Source organism: Arachis hypogaea, chromosome 20 (assembly GCF_003086295.3).
Source record: "Arachis hypogaea cultivar Tifrunner chromosome 20, arahy.Tifrunner.gnm2.J5K5, whole genome shotgun sequence".
Classification (NCBI taxonomy): Eukaryota; Viridiplantae; Streptophyta; class Magnoliopsida; order Fabales; family Fabaceae; genus Arachis; species Arachis hypogaea.
The window spans coordinates 65,103,002-65,119,137 of NC_092055.1; the positions used below are offsets into that span (position 1 = coordinate 65,103,002).

The 16,136-nt window shown below is 37.7% G+C and overlaps 1 non-coding gene across 1 annotated transcript; it reads left to right on the forward strand.

The window, feature by feature from the left end:
* The first annotated feature begins 14,249 nt into the window (after positions 1-14,249).
* LOC112787890 (small nucleolar RNA R71) lies at positions 14,250-14,357 on the forward strand. The gene has a single exon (XR_003195276.1). It is a non-coding gene; the product is annotated as a small nucleolar RNA R71 (small nucleolar RNA).
* Positions 14,358-16,136: the final 1,779 nt, after the last annotated feature.

Sequence of the window (16,136 nt, forward strand, 5' to 3'; positions counted from 1 at the left end):
TGGTTCTTCTTGTGGTTCTTCCCTTCTTCTCCCTTTTTGTGGCCTTCGACTCTGTTGTACTTCTGTTACAATCATCATCCTCTCGAAGGTTACAGGTAGGCCTGGATTCAACCATATTGGGTTTTCATCCTCCATTGGTACTTTGGCCTTCATACACAGCCGCATGATGGTGCTTGGGTAGTATAGCCAAGCTCCAGCCGAATTCTTCTCTGCAATCCTTTGAATATCACTTGCAATGATCTCGTGAACCTTCACTTCTCCTCCCACTATTATACAATATAACATGACAGCTCTTTTTTTGTTGACCTCTGAAGTGTTTACTGTGCCTAAGATCGATCTTTTTACTAGCTCATACCACCCTTTTGCTTCAGGGGTGAGATCTCCTCTTTTCAAGTATTTGTACTTATTGTTGGCATCTCCTACCCAATCCGTGTTCACCACACAGATTTCACTAGCAATTTCATATCATAGTTTGGGTCTTCACTTATTCTTTGGTGGTACCCTAGCTCATCAAAATGGACTGTTCGTAGGCCTAAGACTTTCATGATAGACTTTGAACTGAAATCCACTTCCATTCCACGTGCATAGCTTTTGTAAGTTGGAGCTGTATTCATATCAAGCCTTGGGATATTAGCATAGAATTCCCTTATGATGTTTGCATTGATCTTAGTGATTGGTGAGGTGAGCTCTTCCCATCTCCTCTTTTTTATCTTGGCTTTTATTTCCTGGCATCCTTTATCCTGTAATAGAATTGGGACTTCCGGATATATCTTTTTATCATTCATCCATTCCAGTTGAAGCTGATGGTACCATGATTTGAACTTCCATCGATCATATTCGGGTTCACTTTCTTCAACCATGGGTTCCTTTCCTCTTCTTCGTTTGGCCCTTGAAGAAGAAGCCATGCTCCCTTGAGTGGTTGGTAGCACTGAGGTTAAGAGTTGATGGGGAAGATTTGTATAATGTGATGCACTCTTGGAAGAAAAGTGTTTAAAGTGCACATGAACAAAGGTGTTTTGTTGCTCAAGGTATGGTTTCTAAGCCTTAGTAGTGAAGAATACAAGGCTTAATTATGCAAGATGTGTGTGACTTCTTCGTTCATGTGCATGGCTCAAGTGAGGCTTTTTATAGTCACTTTTATGAAAGATGGATTGTTAGGATTTATAGGGACAATTTATAATTCAATGGTGTGCATGCAAAGTTGAATGAGGACAAAATTTTGCCTCTTCATGAAGTGCATCTTTTCGGTCATCAAAGTACTTTTCCAGGGTTGTACAGATTCTTCCTTCAAGCCATGTGATCCACTTTTTTCCTTATGCTAACTTGCCTTTCTTTGTCTTGTCCCCTCCATTGAATAGTTCTCTGACCACCTAACAATCACAACAAAACAAGCATTATCAAAATGCAACAAGAGAACCTTTCATATCTAGAACTATAGATTGACTATCATTTCTTATGCTTATTTAACCATGACTTCCTTTTGTATATTTTTGGAGGACACCAAACTTAATGTTTGGTTGTATAGTCAAAAATGATGCTTCCTCCAACTATTGCCTTTTAAAATTTCAAGGTAACTTTCGGTTAAATCTTCATAAGTGGTAATAAATATTTTTTTTGTATATATATTGTTGTACTTTCATGAGATTCAAAACTCAAAAGATTCTTGACTTTCATGGCTTGTTCTTGCAATATGTACAACACCAGGCTGAATGATTGATTACACAGCCCAAGGGACATATGTCATAGTGTGCTTGTGGGCACACCAAACTTAGAACTCGATCATATGCCCTCTAATGCCATGAACAGTTGCCAATTTTGTCTAGAAAGGATTGAACTCAAGTTAGTGCAACAATTATTATTCATATTGAAACATTAAAGACAAGAAAACTAAATCATGGGCTGCCTCCTGGTGCACGAAATCGTGATCGCTCATTCCTTGGTAACGGCGCTAAAAACTTAATATGGCCGTTCATAATCTTAATTCTTTGACACAACTTCGCACAACTAAGCAGCAAGTGCACTGGGTCGTCCAAGTAATAAACCTTACGTGAGTAAGGGTCGATCCTACAGAGATTGTCGGTTTGAAGCAAGCTATGGTCACCTTGTAAATCTCAGTCAGGCGGATTCAATTGGTTATGGAGATTTGATAATTAAAATATAATTAAAATATAAAATAGGATAGAAATACTTATGTAATTCATTGGTAAGAATTTCAGATAAGCGTATGGAGATGCTTTTGTTCCTTCTAAACCTCTGCTTTCCTACTGCTTTCATCCAATCCTTCATACTCTTTTCCATGGCAAGCTGTATGTTGGGCATCACTGTTGTCAATGGCTACTTCCCGTCCTCTCAGTGAAAATTGTCCAAAATACGCTGTCATCGCACGGCTAATCATTTGTCGGTTCTCAATCATACTGGAATAGGATTCAGTAATCCTTTTGCGTCTGTCACTACGCCCAGCACTCGCGAGTTTGAAGCTCGTCACAGCCATCCCTTCCCAGATCCTACTCGGAATACCACAGAAAAGGTTTAGACTTTCTGGATCTCAAGAATGGCTGCCAATAATTCTAGCCTATACCACGAAGACTCTCATCATAGATCAGGAGGCTAAGAGATATGCATTCAAGCTTGCTTTCATGTAGAACGGAAGTGGTTATCAGGCACGCATTCATAGGTGAGAATGGTGATGAGCGTCACATAATCATCACATTCATCATGTTCTTGTGTGCGAATGAATATCTTAGAGAAGAAATAGGCTTGAGTTGAATAGAAAAACAATAGTACTTTGCATTAATTCATGAGGAACAGCAGAGCTCCACACCTTAATCTATGGTGTGTAGAAACTCTACCGTTGAAAATACATAAGTGATGAAGGTTCAGGCATGGCCGAATGGCCAGCCTCCAAGTTCTAGGGACTAAACGTCCAAAGATTCGAAGATGTAGATCATCCTTTAAAAATAATAGTAAAAAGTTCTATTTATACTAAACTAGTTACTAGGGTTACAGAAATAAGTAAATGATGCAAAAATCCACTTCCAGGCCCACTTGGTGTGTGCTTGGGCTAAGTATTGAAGCTTTCACGTATAGAGGTCTTCCTTGGAGTTAAACGCCAGTTTGTAACTTGTTTCTGGCGTTTAACTCTGCTTTGCAACCTATTTCTGGCGTTTAACTCCAGAATAGGGCAGAAAGCTGGCGTTGAACGCCAGTTTGCGTCGTTTTAACTCGGGCAAAGTATGGACTATTATATATTTCTGGAAAGCCCTGGATGTCTACTTTCCAATGCAATTAAGAGCGTGCCATTTGGACTCCTGTAGCTCCAAAAAATCTACTTTGAGTGTAGGGAAGTCAGAATCCAACAGCATCTCCAGTCCTTCTTCAGCCTCTAAATCTGATTTTTGCTCAAGTCCCTCAATTTCAGCCAGAAATTACTTGAAATCACAGAAAAACACAAAAACTCATAGTAAAGTCCAGAAATATGATTTTTATTTAAAAACTAATAAAAATATACTAAAAACTAACTAAATCATACTAAAAACTATCTAAAAACAATGCCAAAAAGCGTATAAATTATCCGATCATCACAACACCAAACTTAAATTGTTACTTGTCTCCAAGCAACTGAAAATCAAGTAGGATAAAAAGAAGAGAATATACTATAAATTCCAAAATATCAATGAAACTCAGCTCCAATCAGATGAGCGGGACTAGTAGCTTTTTGCCTCTGAACAATTTTGGCATCTCACTTTATCCCTTGAAGTTCAGAATGATTGGCATCTATAGGAACTCAGAATTCAGATAGTGTTATTGATTCTCCTAGTTCAGTATGTTGATTCTTGAACACAGCTACTTTATGAGTCTTGGCCGTGGCCCTAAGCACTTTGTTTTCCAGTATTACCACCGGATACATAAATGCCACAGACACATAACTGGGTGAACCTTTTCAGATTGTGACTCAGCTTTGCTAGAGTCCCCAATTAGAGGTGTCCAGGGTTCTTAAGCACACTCTTCTTTTTGCTTTGGACCTCGACTTTAACCGCTCAATCTCAAGTTATTACTTGACACCTTCACGCCACAAGCACATGGTTAGGGATAGCTTTGTTTAGCTGCTTAGGCCAGGATTTTATTCCTTTAGGCCCTCCTATCCACTGATGCTCGAAGCCTTGGATCCTTTTTATTACCTTTGCCTTTTGGTTTTAAGGGTTATTGGCTTTTTGCTCTTGCCTTTTGGTTTAAAGAGCTTTTAGCTTTTTCTGCTTGCTTTTGCTTTTTCTTTTTCTCCCTTTTTTTTCATTTATTTTTGCCATATTTTTTTTCGCAAGCTTTGTTTATTCACTGCTTTTTCTTGCTTCAAGAATCAATTTTATGATTTTTCAGATTATCAAATAACATTTCTCCTTTTTCATCATTCTTTAAAGAGCCAATAATTTTAACATTCATAAACAACAATAACAAAAAACATATGCACTGTTCAAGCATTCATTCAGAAAACAAAAAGTATTGTCGCCACATCAAAATAATTAAACTAATTTCAAGGATGAATTCAAAATTTATGTACTTCTTGTTCTTTTGTAATTAAAGCATTTTTCATTTAAGAGAGGTGATGGATTCAGAGGACATTCATAGCTTTAAGACATAGACACTTAAATACTAATGATCATGTAATAAGACACAAACATAAACATAAAGCATAGTAAACGAAAAAAACAGAGAAAAATAAATAGACAAAGAGATTAAGGAACGGGTCCACCTTAGTGAGGGTGGCGTCTTCCTCTTCTTGAAGAACCAATGGTGCTCTTGAGCTCCTCTATGTCTCTTCCTTGTCTTTGTTGCTCCTCCCTCATAGTTATTTGATCTTCTCTAATCTCATGGAGAATGATGGAGTGCTCTTGGTGTTCCATCCTTAGTTGTCCCACGTTGGAACTTAATTCTCCTAGGGAGGTGTTGATTTGCTCCCAATAGTTTTGTGGAGGGAAGTGCATCCCTTGAGGCATCTCAGGGATTTCATGGTGAGGAATTTCCTCATGCTCTTGTTGAGGTCCATGATCTCTTGTTTGCTCCATCCTTTTCTTAGTGATGGGCTTATCCTCTTCAATGAGGATGTCTCCCTCTATGTCAATTCCAGCCGAATTGCAGAGGTGGCAAATGAGGTGAGAAAAGGCTAACCTTGCCAAAGTGGAGGACTTGTCAGCCACTTTGTAGAGTTCTTGAGGTATAATCTCATGAACTTCCACTTCCTCCCCAATCATGATACTATGGATCATGATGGCCCGGTCTACAGTAACTTCAGACCGGTTGCTAGTAGGAATAATTGAGCGTTGGATGAACTCCAACCATCCTCTAGCTACAGGCTTAAGGTCCGGTCTTCTCAATTGAACCGACTTCTATCTAGCGTTGGATGAAATGTAAATGATTGATGCTTCTATCTAGCTCAATTTATGAAATATTTTCCTTATAATTTTCCCTTGAAACAAGCTTTTGATTTTCTTATTAGCTTCTCCTTTCGGGTGCTTTGCCCTATGAGTTGATAACAAAGCTACGACTTCTAAATGCTTTGTTTTCAAGTATTACCACTTGATACATAAGCACCACAAGCATTTAATTAGAGGACTTCATTAAGCTCATTTGTTTCTTTTCTTGACTCTCTAATCATTGATGCTCAGAGCCTTGAGCTTTGAGGGAGTGCTTTTTGCACTTTGAGCCTAACCTTGACTTCTAAGTGTTTTGTTTTCAAGCTTTTTGCTTGATACATAAACACCACAAGTACTTAGCAAATAAATTGCCATCGGTACTCAGAGCCTTTAGCTTTCTCATTCTTTCTTTTTTTCTTTTTTTGCCTTAATTTGTATTTGCTCCTTCAAGGTTTCATAATTATGAAGGATTTCACAAAATGTCCTAGATAAAAACTTCAATAAAATAAAATCTAATGCAATTGAGCAACAATTAATCATACTAGCTTTCCAATACTTGTATGCACATGCTAAACTCTTCTTTAATTCCTTGTTTATTTATGATCATGATGCTTTATTGCTTTGAACTCACAGAATTCAAGTTGGTAGTCATAATGCCACAGCAAGATGTTACAAATCAAAATTCAAGCTATGCTTATTCATACCACACATGCATATAGAGAATATAAAGACAATCATGCAATTTAAAGTGCTAGAAACAAATGAGAGGAAAAGGAACTTTACAACCTTGTAGTTCATCTTCTCTATTGTTGTCATTTTCCTCTTATTCTTCCCTTTCCCTTGCCAAACTCAGAATGCTTGCTCATCCTCAAGCAACAATTAGAACAATGGCTATGGGGCTAAGATGGATCATGAGTGTCTTATACAATGAAATGTTAGTAGCACATGTGTTTCAAGCAAGCAAAATTAAAGATAATAGTCAAGGCACAAAGGACAGAGACATTGTGATTGCAAACTTAAGAAGGTGAGCACAATACATTGCATAAAAGATAAGTGGCACACCAAACTTAGTGTGACACTTTCACTTGTAATTAATGCAAGTATCTAGTAAAGATTGGGAGCAAATTTTGTTGTATAGCAACACCAAACATAGAATGCAATCCTATGTCCATTTTATTTAAAACAAAACTAAATGAAACTATTGTATGTTAAATAAAATCACCAAGCCAAGAATCTATCATGAATAAAGCTCTCTTGGTAATGTATTAACAAACACAGTAAATAAAAGAAAGCATTTAAAATAAGGAAATGACTAAAAACAAAGAGAAAACTAAAATTGTCTAACTAAAAGAAAGATAACAGTGCAAAGAACATTATGATTATGCAAACAAGTGGTATTGCTGAATGATTTGCATAGAAAAATAAGTGGCACACCAAACTTAGAATCTTGGTGTGTCACTTTCATTTTTGATTTGATGCAATCATCCAAAAAGATTGAAAACAATTTGTTACAAGGCAACACCAAACTTAGAATGTAACCATATACCAATTTATTAAATTTAAACAAAGCAAAGAAAGAAAACAAAGCAGAGAAGAAATGTTACCTACGGTTGGGTTACCTCCCAACAGGTGCTCTTTTAGTGTCATTAGCTTGACATGTTGTTCTTCACTTTCTTCCTCTTCTTCCAGTTTGTTAAGAGGAATGACCTCAAGGGGGGAGAAGCTTCATCTATTGTCCCTTGTCTTGGCCTTTCCTCAGCAAGCTTCCTTTTGTAAATAGCTTGATTGAGCTTGCTTGCTGCATTAGGGAGAGAATTGGTGCTCTTGCTAGTTGCCTTCACTTCTTTGGATTCAAGACTTGGTTGCTATGTTATTATTGGAGTTTTGTCTTCATCAAGAGTCCCTTGCAATGGTGGTTCTGTGAGCTCTTCCTCTATGCACTTCTCTACTTCACTTGAGTGTGAATTCTTTTGAGTGTCTTCCTCTATTTCTTCTTCATGATTTTCCATTAATTCCTTTGGGAGGGAATCTTTATGTTTTAGTGTCACCTCAAGTAGCTTTTGTGAATGTAAAATCCTTGGCTCATGTCCCTCATCCTTCATTGCAGTTTCACTTGACACAGGGACCTTTTGTTCTTGTTTTTCTACTTTCTCACTCACAAATTGGTCTTCATCCTCACTGTTTGATGGTTCTAAGTTTCTCCTTGTTTGCTCTAAGGGCCCATTCATCTTCTTGAGGATGATTTTTTTCCAGGATTGGGATTGTGTGTATCTTTTCATGAGTTTTCTATGTATTTCAATGGCTTGGCATCAGCTTTCTAAGGATTTTTTGGACCATTGAAGGTAATCCTCATGTGATGGTTCAAGAGATGAAGGTTGAGAGAAATTTTGGTGACATGGATGTGTTGTGGTGAAGTTGTGTTGAGGGGTGTGGAATGAGTTGTGTGATTGATGGAATGACTTGTATGGATTTTGGAGGAAACTTTGTGTTGAGGCATAATCAAGTGATGAAGAACTTTCAAATGAGAAACTGGGACGTGAGAGTGGATGCTCTTTCATTCCTTGGTGATACTCCCAGCCACCATTAGAATAATGACTTGAATCATTTTGTGGTGGTAGGAAGTATCCCATATGATTCTCATGCTCATCTTGTGTCTCTAAAGCAAATCTCCATGAATTGGAGTGCTCAGAATGTGTATTCTCTTGGTGATATTCCTATCCGCCATTAGAGATTGGTGATGGTGGGTGATATCCCAAAAAATTTTGTTTGACCATAAGATGAGTTGAACTCCATTTGTATTTTGTAAACATCAATGAAATTTGAAATTCATGTCACAGAGAAAGAATTTCTTAGTGAGGCAATAGCTCAAACACCTTGCTATCAATTTAAAACAGAGAATAAAAACAAAAAAAATGCTTGATCTAGACTTCTCACCCACTTAATCATTGTTGATCTAAATCAATCCCTGGCAACGGTGCCAAAAACTTGATGGATTTTTTTGGAAAATGAATTCCAACACCCAAAACTCACCGGCAAGTGTACTGGGTCGCATCAAGTAGTAAAACTCACTTAGAGTGAGGTCGATCCCACAGGGATTGATGGATCAAGCAACTTTAGTGGGTGATTAGTTTAGTCAAGCTAACATTGAGTGAATTGTGTGAAGTTGATCAACAGAAAGTAAATAGCAAGTAAAATTAAAGTGCAGAAAGTAAAGTGACTGAAACTTAAAGAACAAGAAATGTAAATTGCAGAAACTTAAATGACAAGAAATGTAAATTGCATCAATGTAAAGGCGATTGGGTGCTGGAAATTAAAGGAAAGCAATAAATCAAAGTTTAGAGCAACTGCAGAGAATTAAACTTGCAGAAAAAGTAAATCAGATCATGAACAGAAATGTCAAATGCCAAACAAGTGTAGAAGAATTAAATTGCTTGAAAGTAAATTGAATTGGGTGCTGGGAATTAAAATTCAACAAGAAAGTGTAAAGTGAAATCAATCAGAGAGCTAGAATATGAATTGGGATGCAGCAGATCTCAAACAGAAAAGAAGAGTTAATTGAGGAACCAAACATAAAGTAAAATGCAGCTCAATTGTAATAGCTAAAGGAAAGTTGAAGATCTCAGGGGTTGGATGAGACTAGAGAACAAGTCTAGATCTCAATTTCTTCCTTGATCCAACAAAGAACAATTTGCAAAAGAGGTGAAGATGAAAGCAGTAAAGGAAACTCAGATTTAATTTTCAATTCACTAAGATTATGCAGAAGAAAAAAAAACAAAAAGATTTCAAATCAAGATTTGAAACAGAATTCCTTCAAATCTCAATCCAAAATTTAGAAACAGAAAGTAGAATTTCAGAGGTAAAAGCAAATAGAAGAGAGCTCTCTATTCTACTTGCTCTCTAGTAGAGCTAGCCTTTATGCTCTTTAATAGAGCTGACCTCCTATGCTCTCTAATGGAGCTCCCTTCCCAACAAAGATGAAAATGATGCCTTATATAGGCTTTAAAAAATGAAAATGAAATTAAAATTAAAAACAAATTACAATTTAAATGAAATTCGTCATCTAATTGATCCTTGTGCCTTTGAGTGATGTTAATTGGGCTTTGCTTGCTTTGGATTTGAGGAAGAGTGGATCTGGTTGGCCTTGGTTTAATTGGTTTGGAGCATGGGTCAAGCTTGGTTCAAGTTGGTTTGGTGTGGGACACCTCCCAGAGCAATGCTCGGCTCTCACCAAGAGCGCAGCATTGGTGCTTGTTTCCTTGGCCTTGCTTTGTTGCACGCAACTATGCTCCCTGGCTATGTCAATGTAGCGCTCCGCTCTCCCCAAGAGCGCAGCATCCTTGCTTCCTTGGTGAGGCTCTAGGTTCAAGCCTTGGTGAAAGCATTTGGGGAGCAATTTTCCTTGAATTTTCATGAAGAGAGCACGACAAATATAGTTGTAAAAACTGGACCGGACCGGCCGGTTCGACCGGAAAACCGGTGAACCAGATCCTATACCGGTCCGGTCCAGTGTTTGAACCGAACAAGGAATTAAACCGGTCAAACTCGGTGTGAACCGGTGCGAACCGGTCAAAACCGGTGCAAACCGGTGAGAAGGTCTGACCGAAAAGAAAACCAAAAGGCTCCACAACCACCAGACCACTATGTTTTCTATTAAAATGTAAGAAAATTATAATACATATAGATATCTTCTATCAAATAGTTTACTTTCATTTAATTTATTTTAATTTTAATTATAAATTCACTCATTCTTAAATTAATTATATTTTTATTTAACAATAATTATAAACTCACTTATTTTTTTATAATTATATAATATCTATTAATATTATTTTTTAATAAATACTTGTAGTATATAATAGAATAAAAGATATAAACTAATTAATAAATTATTAAAATTTAAAAATAATAGTTATTTTAATATAAAAACAAAATAAAAATATTTATGATAGAGTAAAAATAATAAAATATTTATTGTTCATGTTCCATATTGTTTTAAAATAACTTGATATTTTAAAATGTTAGTAAAAATATGTATTTTAAATTTTAATTTTAAACTTTTGACTATTTTTTATTTTTTATTTATATAGGACCGAATCAACCGGTTCAACTAGTAACCCAACGGTTGAACCAATGACCCAGTGACCTGACCGGTTCGATCACCGGTTCGATTCTGACAACTATGTTTCCTAGACGACAATGCTCTCTCTAGGAGCACAGCGCTCTCCAAGTGAGCGCTACTTTGATGGGCTTCCCTTGGTCTCCCTCTTCGAATCCTGGTGAATGCATTTGTGCCCATTTTTGCTTATTTTTGGTCCTTAAAGATGCATTTTACTCGTGCCTCAATTTCATGCCAAATATAGATTGCCATATATCGTTAGAAAGCTCTAAATGTCAGCTTTCCAACGCAACAGGAAGCACATCAATCGGACATCCGTAGCTCAAGTTATAGCCTTTTGAATGAGGCATGGTCATGTTGTGAGCGGCCAGATTTTAACTTAACGAAAATTTTGCTTTCAAGCTCATTTTTGCATCACGATAATGCTCTGCTCTTGGCAAGAGTGGAGCTTTGTGTGCTGATTGCCAAACTCCTTTAATTTGGTCATGGGTCATGCTTTTAAAAGCGTGGCCTAAGCCTCCAAAGTGTGCTCCAACTTCAAAGTGTGCCCCAAAGCTCTTTTTTTCCTCTTTTTTAGCTTATTTTGTGCTTTTTGCTTCTTTTTCTTCTTATTTCCTACAAAATTTATAAAATCAAAAGATCAAAGAAATGTATCATTTAAGTACAAAAAATTCATTATTCAAGCACAAATCATCAATTTCTTGTATGAATAAGCATTGAAAAATATGACATGGTGACATGTCATCACTTGCCTCTTGAGTTAACTTTCCATTGAGCTCCTTCCACACATATATCAATGAGGACTTAGTCCAACCTTTGATCAAAGTTGACCCTTCTAGTGTAGGGGCATGCGTTTTCTTGCATCATTGGCAAGTTGAACGCCAACCTTACATTTTCTGGACTGAAATCTAAGTATTTCCCCCGAACCATGGTAAGCCAATTCTTTGGATTCGGGTTCATACTTTGATCATGGTTCCTAGTGATCCATGCGTTTTCATAGAACTCTTGAACCACTAAGATCCCGACTTGTTGAATAGGATTAGAGAGAACTTCCTATCCTCTTCTTCTAATCTCTTGTCGGATCTCTGGATATTCGCTCTTTTTGAGCTTAAAAGGGACCTCAGGGATCACCTTTTTCTTGGCCATAACTTCATAGAAGTGGTCTTGATGGACCTTTGAGATGAATCTCTCCATCTCTCATGACTCAGAGGTGGAAGCAATTGCCTTCCCTTTTCTCTTTCTTGAGGTTTCTCTGGCCTTAGGTGCCATTGATGGTTATGGAAAAATAAAAAGCAATGCTTTTACCACACCAAACTTAAAAGATTTGCTCGTCCTCGAGCAAAAGAAGAAAGAAAGTAGTAGAAGAAGAAGAAAATGGAGGAGATGAAGGGAGAAGGTGTATTCGGCCAAGGGGGTGAAGTGGTGGTTTTAATGTGTGAAAATGGAGTAGTGTTTGAGGGGTTTATATAGGGGTGGGGTGGAGGGTAGGTTTCGGCCATTAGGGTTGGGTTTGGGAGGGAAAAGAATTTGAATTTTGGAGGTAGGTGGGGTTTATGGGGAAGAGTGGATGGATGTGAGTGGTTAAGGGTATTTGGGGAAGAGGTATAGAGGTGATTGGTGAAGGGTATTTGGGGAAGAGAGTTATGAAAAGGTGTGAAGAGGGGAGAAGAAGAGGTGGGGTAGGTGGGGATCCTGTGGGGTCCACAGATCTAGTAGGGTCAAGAACTTAGCATCCCTGCTCCAAGTAGGCATGCAAAACGCCCTTAGAATGCATGTCTGGCATTAAACACCAGCTTGCTGCTTGTTTCTGGCGTTTAACACCAGCTTGATGCTTCTTTCTGGCGTTAAACACCAGTTTGATGCTTCTTACTGGCATTTAAACGCCAGTAAGTTCTTCCTCCAGGGTGAGCTGTTTTCAATGCTATTTTTCATTTTATTTTTGATATTCCAGTGGTTTTTGTGACTTCACATGATCATCAACCTAAAGAAAACATAAAATAACAATGAAAAATAAATAGATATAATTAAATAACATTGGGTTGCCTCCTAACAAGCACTTCTTTAATGTCAATAGCTTGATAGTGAGCTCTCATGGAGCCTCACAGAAAATCAGAGCATTGTTGGGACCTCCCAACACCAAACTTAGAGTTTGACTGTGGGGGCTTTAGTTGACTTTGTAGTGAGAGAAGCTTTTCATGCTTCCTCTCCGTGGTTACAGAAGGAGATCCCTGAGTTTTAAACACAAGGTTGTCCTCATTCAGTTGAAGGACCAACTCTCCTCTGTCCACATCAATCACAGCTTTTACTGTGGCTAGGAAGGGTCTTCCAAGGATGATGGATTCATCCTCATCCTTTCCAGTGTCTAGGATTATAAAATCAGCAGGGATGTAAAGGCCTTCAACCTTTACTAACAAGTCCTCTACTAATCCATAAGCCTGTTTCATTGATTTGTCTGCCATCTCTAGTGAGATTCTTGCAGCTTGTACCTCATAGATTCCCAGTTTCTCTATTACAGAGAGTGGCATGAGGTTTATCCCTGACCCAAGGTCACACAGAGCCTTCTCAAAGGTCATGGTGCCTATGGTACAAGGTATGAAGAACTTTTCGGGATCCAGTTTCTTCTGAGGCAATGTCTGCCTTATCAATGCACTGAGTTCATTGGAGAACAAGGGGGGTTCATCCTCCCAAGTATCATTACCAAATAAACTAGCATTCAACTTCATGATGGCTCCTAGATATTTAGAAACTTGCTCTTCACTGATGTCTTTATCCTCTTCAGAGGAAGAATAGTCATCAGAGCTCATGAATGGTAAAAGGAGGTTTAATGAAATCTCTATGGTCTCTAGATGAGCCTCAGATTCCTTTGGTTCCTCAAAGGGAAACTCCTTATTGATCAGTGAACGTCCCAGGAGGTCTTCCGCACTAGGATTCACGTCCTTCTCCTCCTCTCTGGGTTCGGCCACACCAAGTAAGGTTATGGCCTTGCACTCTCTTTTTGGATTCTCTTCTGTATTGCTTGGGAGAGTACTAGGAGGAGTTTCAGTGACCTTTTTACTCAGCTGGCCCACTTGCGCCTCCAAATTTCTAATGGAGGACCTTGTTTCATTCAAGAAACTTAGAGTGGCCTTAGATAGATCAGAGACTATATTTGCTAAGCTAGATGGATTCTGCTCAGAATTCTTTGTCTGTTGCTGAGTGGATGATGGAAAAGGCTTGCTATTGCTAAACCTGTTTCTTCCACCATTATTAAAGCCTTGTTGAGGCATTTGTTGATCCTTCCATGAGAAATTTGGATGATTTTTCCATGAGAGATTATAGGTGTTTCCATAGGGTTCACCCATGTAATTCACCTCTGCTATAGTAGGGTTCTCAGGATCATAAGCTTCTTCTTCAGAAGATGCTTCTTTAGTACTGTTGGATGCAGCTTGCAATACATTCAGACTCTGAGAAATCATATTTACTTGCTGAGTCAATATTTTGTTCTGAGCCAATATGGCATTCACAGTATCAATTTCAAGAACTCCCTTCTTCTGAGGTGTCCCATTACTCACAGGATTCCTTTCAGAAGTGTACATGAACTGGTTATTTGCAACCATGTCAATGAGTTCCTGAGCTTCTGCAGGCATTTTCTTTAGGTGAATGGATCCACCTACAGAATGGTCCAATGACATCATAGATAATTTAGATAGACCATCATAGAATATATCCAGGATGGTCCATTCTGAAAGCATGTCAGAAGGACACTTTTTGGTCAGTTGCTTGTATCTCTCCCAAGCTTCATAGAGGGATTCACCTTTTTTTTGTTTGAAGGTTTGAACATTCACTCTAAGCTTGCTAAGCTTTTGAGGAGGAAAGAACTTGGCTAAGAAAGCCGTGACCAGCTTATCCCAAGAGTTCAGGCTATCTTTAGGTTGAGAGTCCAACCATATTCTAGCTCTGTCTCTTACAGCAGACAGGAAAAGCATAAGCCTGTAGACCTCGGGATCAACCCCATTGGTCTTAACAGTATCACAGATCTGCAAGAATTCAGTTAAGAACTGAATAGGATCTTCTGATGGAAGTCCATAAAACTTGCAATTCTGTTGCATCAGAGAAACTAATTGAGGCTTTAGCTCAAAATTGTTTGCTCCAATGGCAGAGATTGAGATGCTTCTTCCATGTAAGTTAGAATTTGGTGCAGTAAAGTCACCAAGCATCTTCCTTGCATCCCCACCATTAGTATTATTTTCGGCCATCTTTACTTCTTTTTCGAAAATTTCAGTAAAGTCCTCTTCAGAGTGTTGTGTTTTAACTTCTCTTAATGATAAGGATTTATGTTGGGCATTAGGGGTTTAATACATTCAAAGTAATAAAATCTTAATGGAAGGGGGACAAGAAAAGAATGGCATTTAAGAAGAGGAATTTATTGGCGTAAAGAGACACAGTGGAAATATAAAAGATAGATAAAGGTGTTTTTTCTACTAGACCTCTAAGATACCTATTCTTAGCAACCTAGGTCACCGGAAAGGATTCCCTACTAGACCTTCAAAGAACCTGTCCTTGACAACCTAGATCAGAGGGATGAAAATTGAATCACTCAATCTTCTTCATGCAACCAGCGAAGTAAATCACTCACCTCACTTAATCACACTACAAAAAACGTGCATAAAGCACTAAGGAATTTTTATTCATCAAAAGTTATCTAAATTGTCTCACAAGAAGGTGTTTAAATAGACCCCAAACAAACTAGCTAAAAGATAAGATAAGATAACTAATTTAAATTAGATTTGATCTTATTGGATTAGATCAGATTTGATTTAAATTTTAAAATCCTAAAGATAAGATAACTACTTTAAATCAGATTTGATCTTATTGGATTAGATCAGATTTGATTTAAATTTAAAATCTCTAAAATACTACTAAGCAAATTATAACTAAATCAAATCTTCTAACAAACTCTAACAGAAAAATAAATTAAAATAAAAGCCTAATAAATTCGAAATAAATAATAAATTATGCCTCCCACTGAATTTGAAAAGCATTATTGGGCTTCTTGCTGTCCTGACTTAGCCTATTGGGCTTTATGAGTTGTCGCCCTTTTAGCACCACTGTTTTTGAGACGAACTCTTGGTCTTCTAGATGTCCAAAACCGGCATGGTATGATTCTTCTAGTATTCAGATCTTCGAATATGACGAGATTACCATTCTGTCCCTTAACTCTAAGATGACGAAAATGCCCTCTTGACCACGTATCACTTAACTTCCTCTTTAGAGTCATTTCAGGTTCAGGATCAGCTTCAACAAGAATGTTCTTATCCTTGTTCCTGCTCATATGAAAAAGAAGAGAATAGAAAAGAAAGTATGGAATCCTCTATGTCACAGTATAGAGATTCCTTATATGAGTATTGATGGTGTATTTTTGGAAAATGAATTCCAAGCACAAAAATCTAACCGGTAAGTGTACCCGGTCGCATCAAGTAATAATAACTCACATGAGTGAGGTCGATCCCACAGGGATTGAAGGATTGAGCAATTTTAGTTTAGTGGTTGATTTAGTCAAGCGAATTAAGTGTTGGTTTGAGTGGTTTGTAATTGACAGAAGCTAAATTGCATGAAATGTAAAGGGAGAGGGA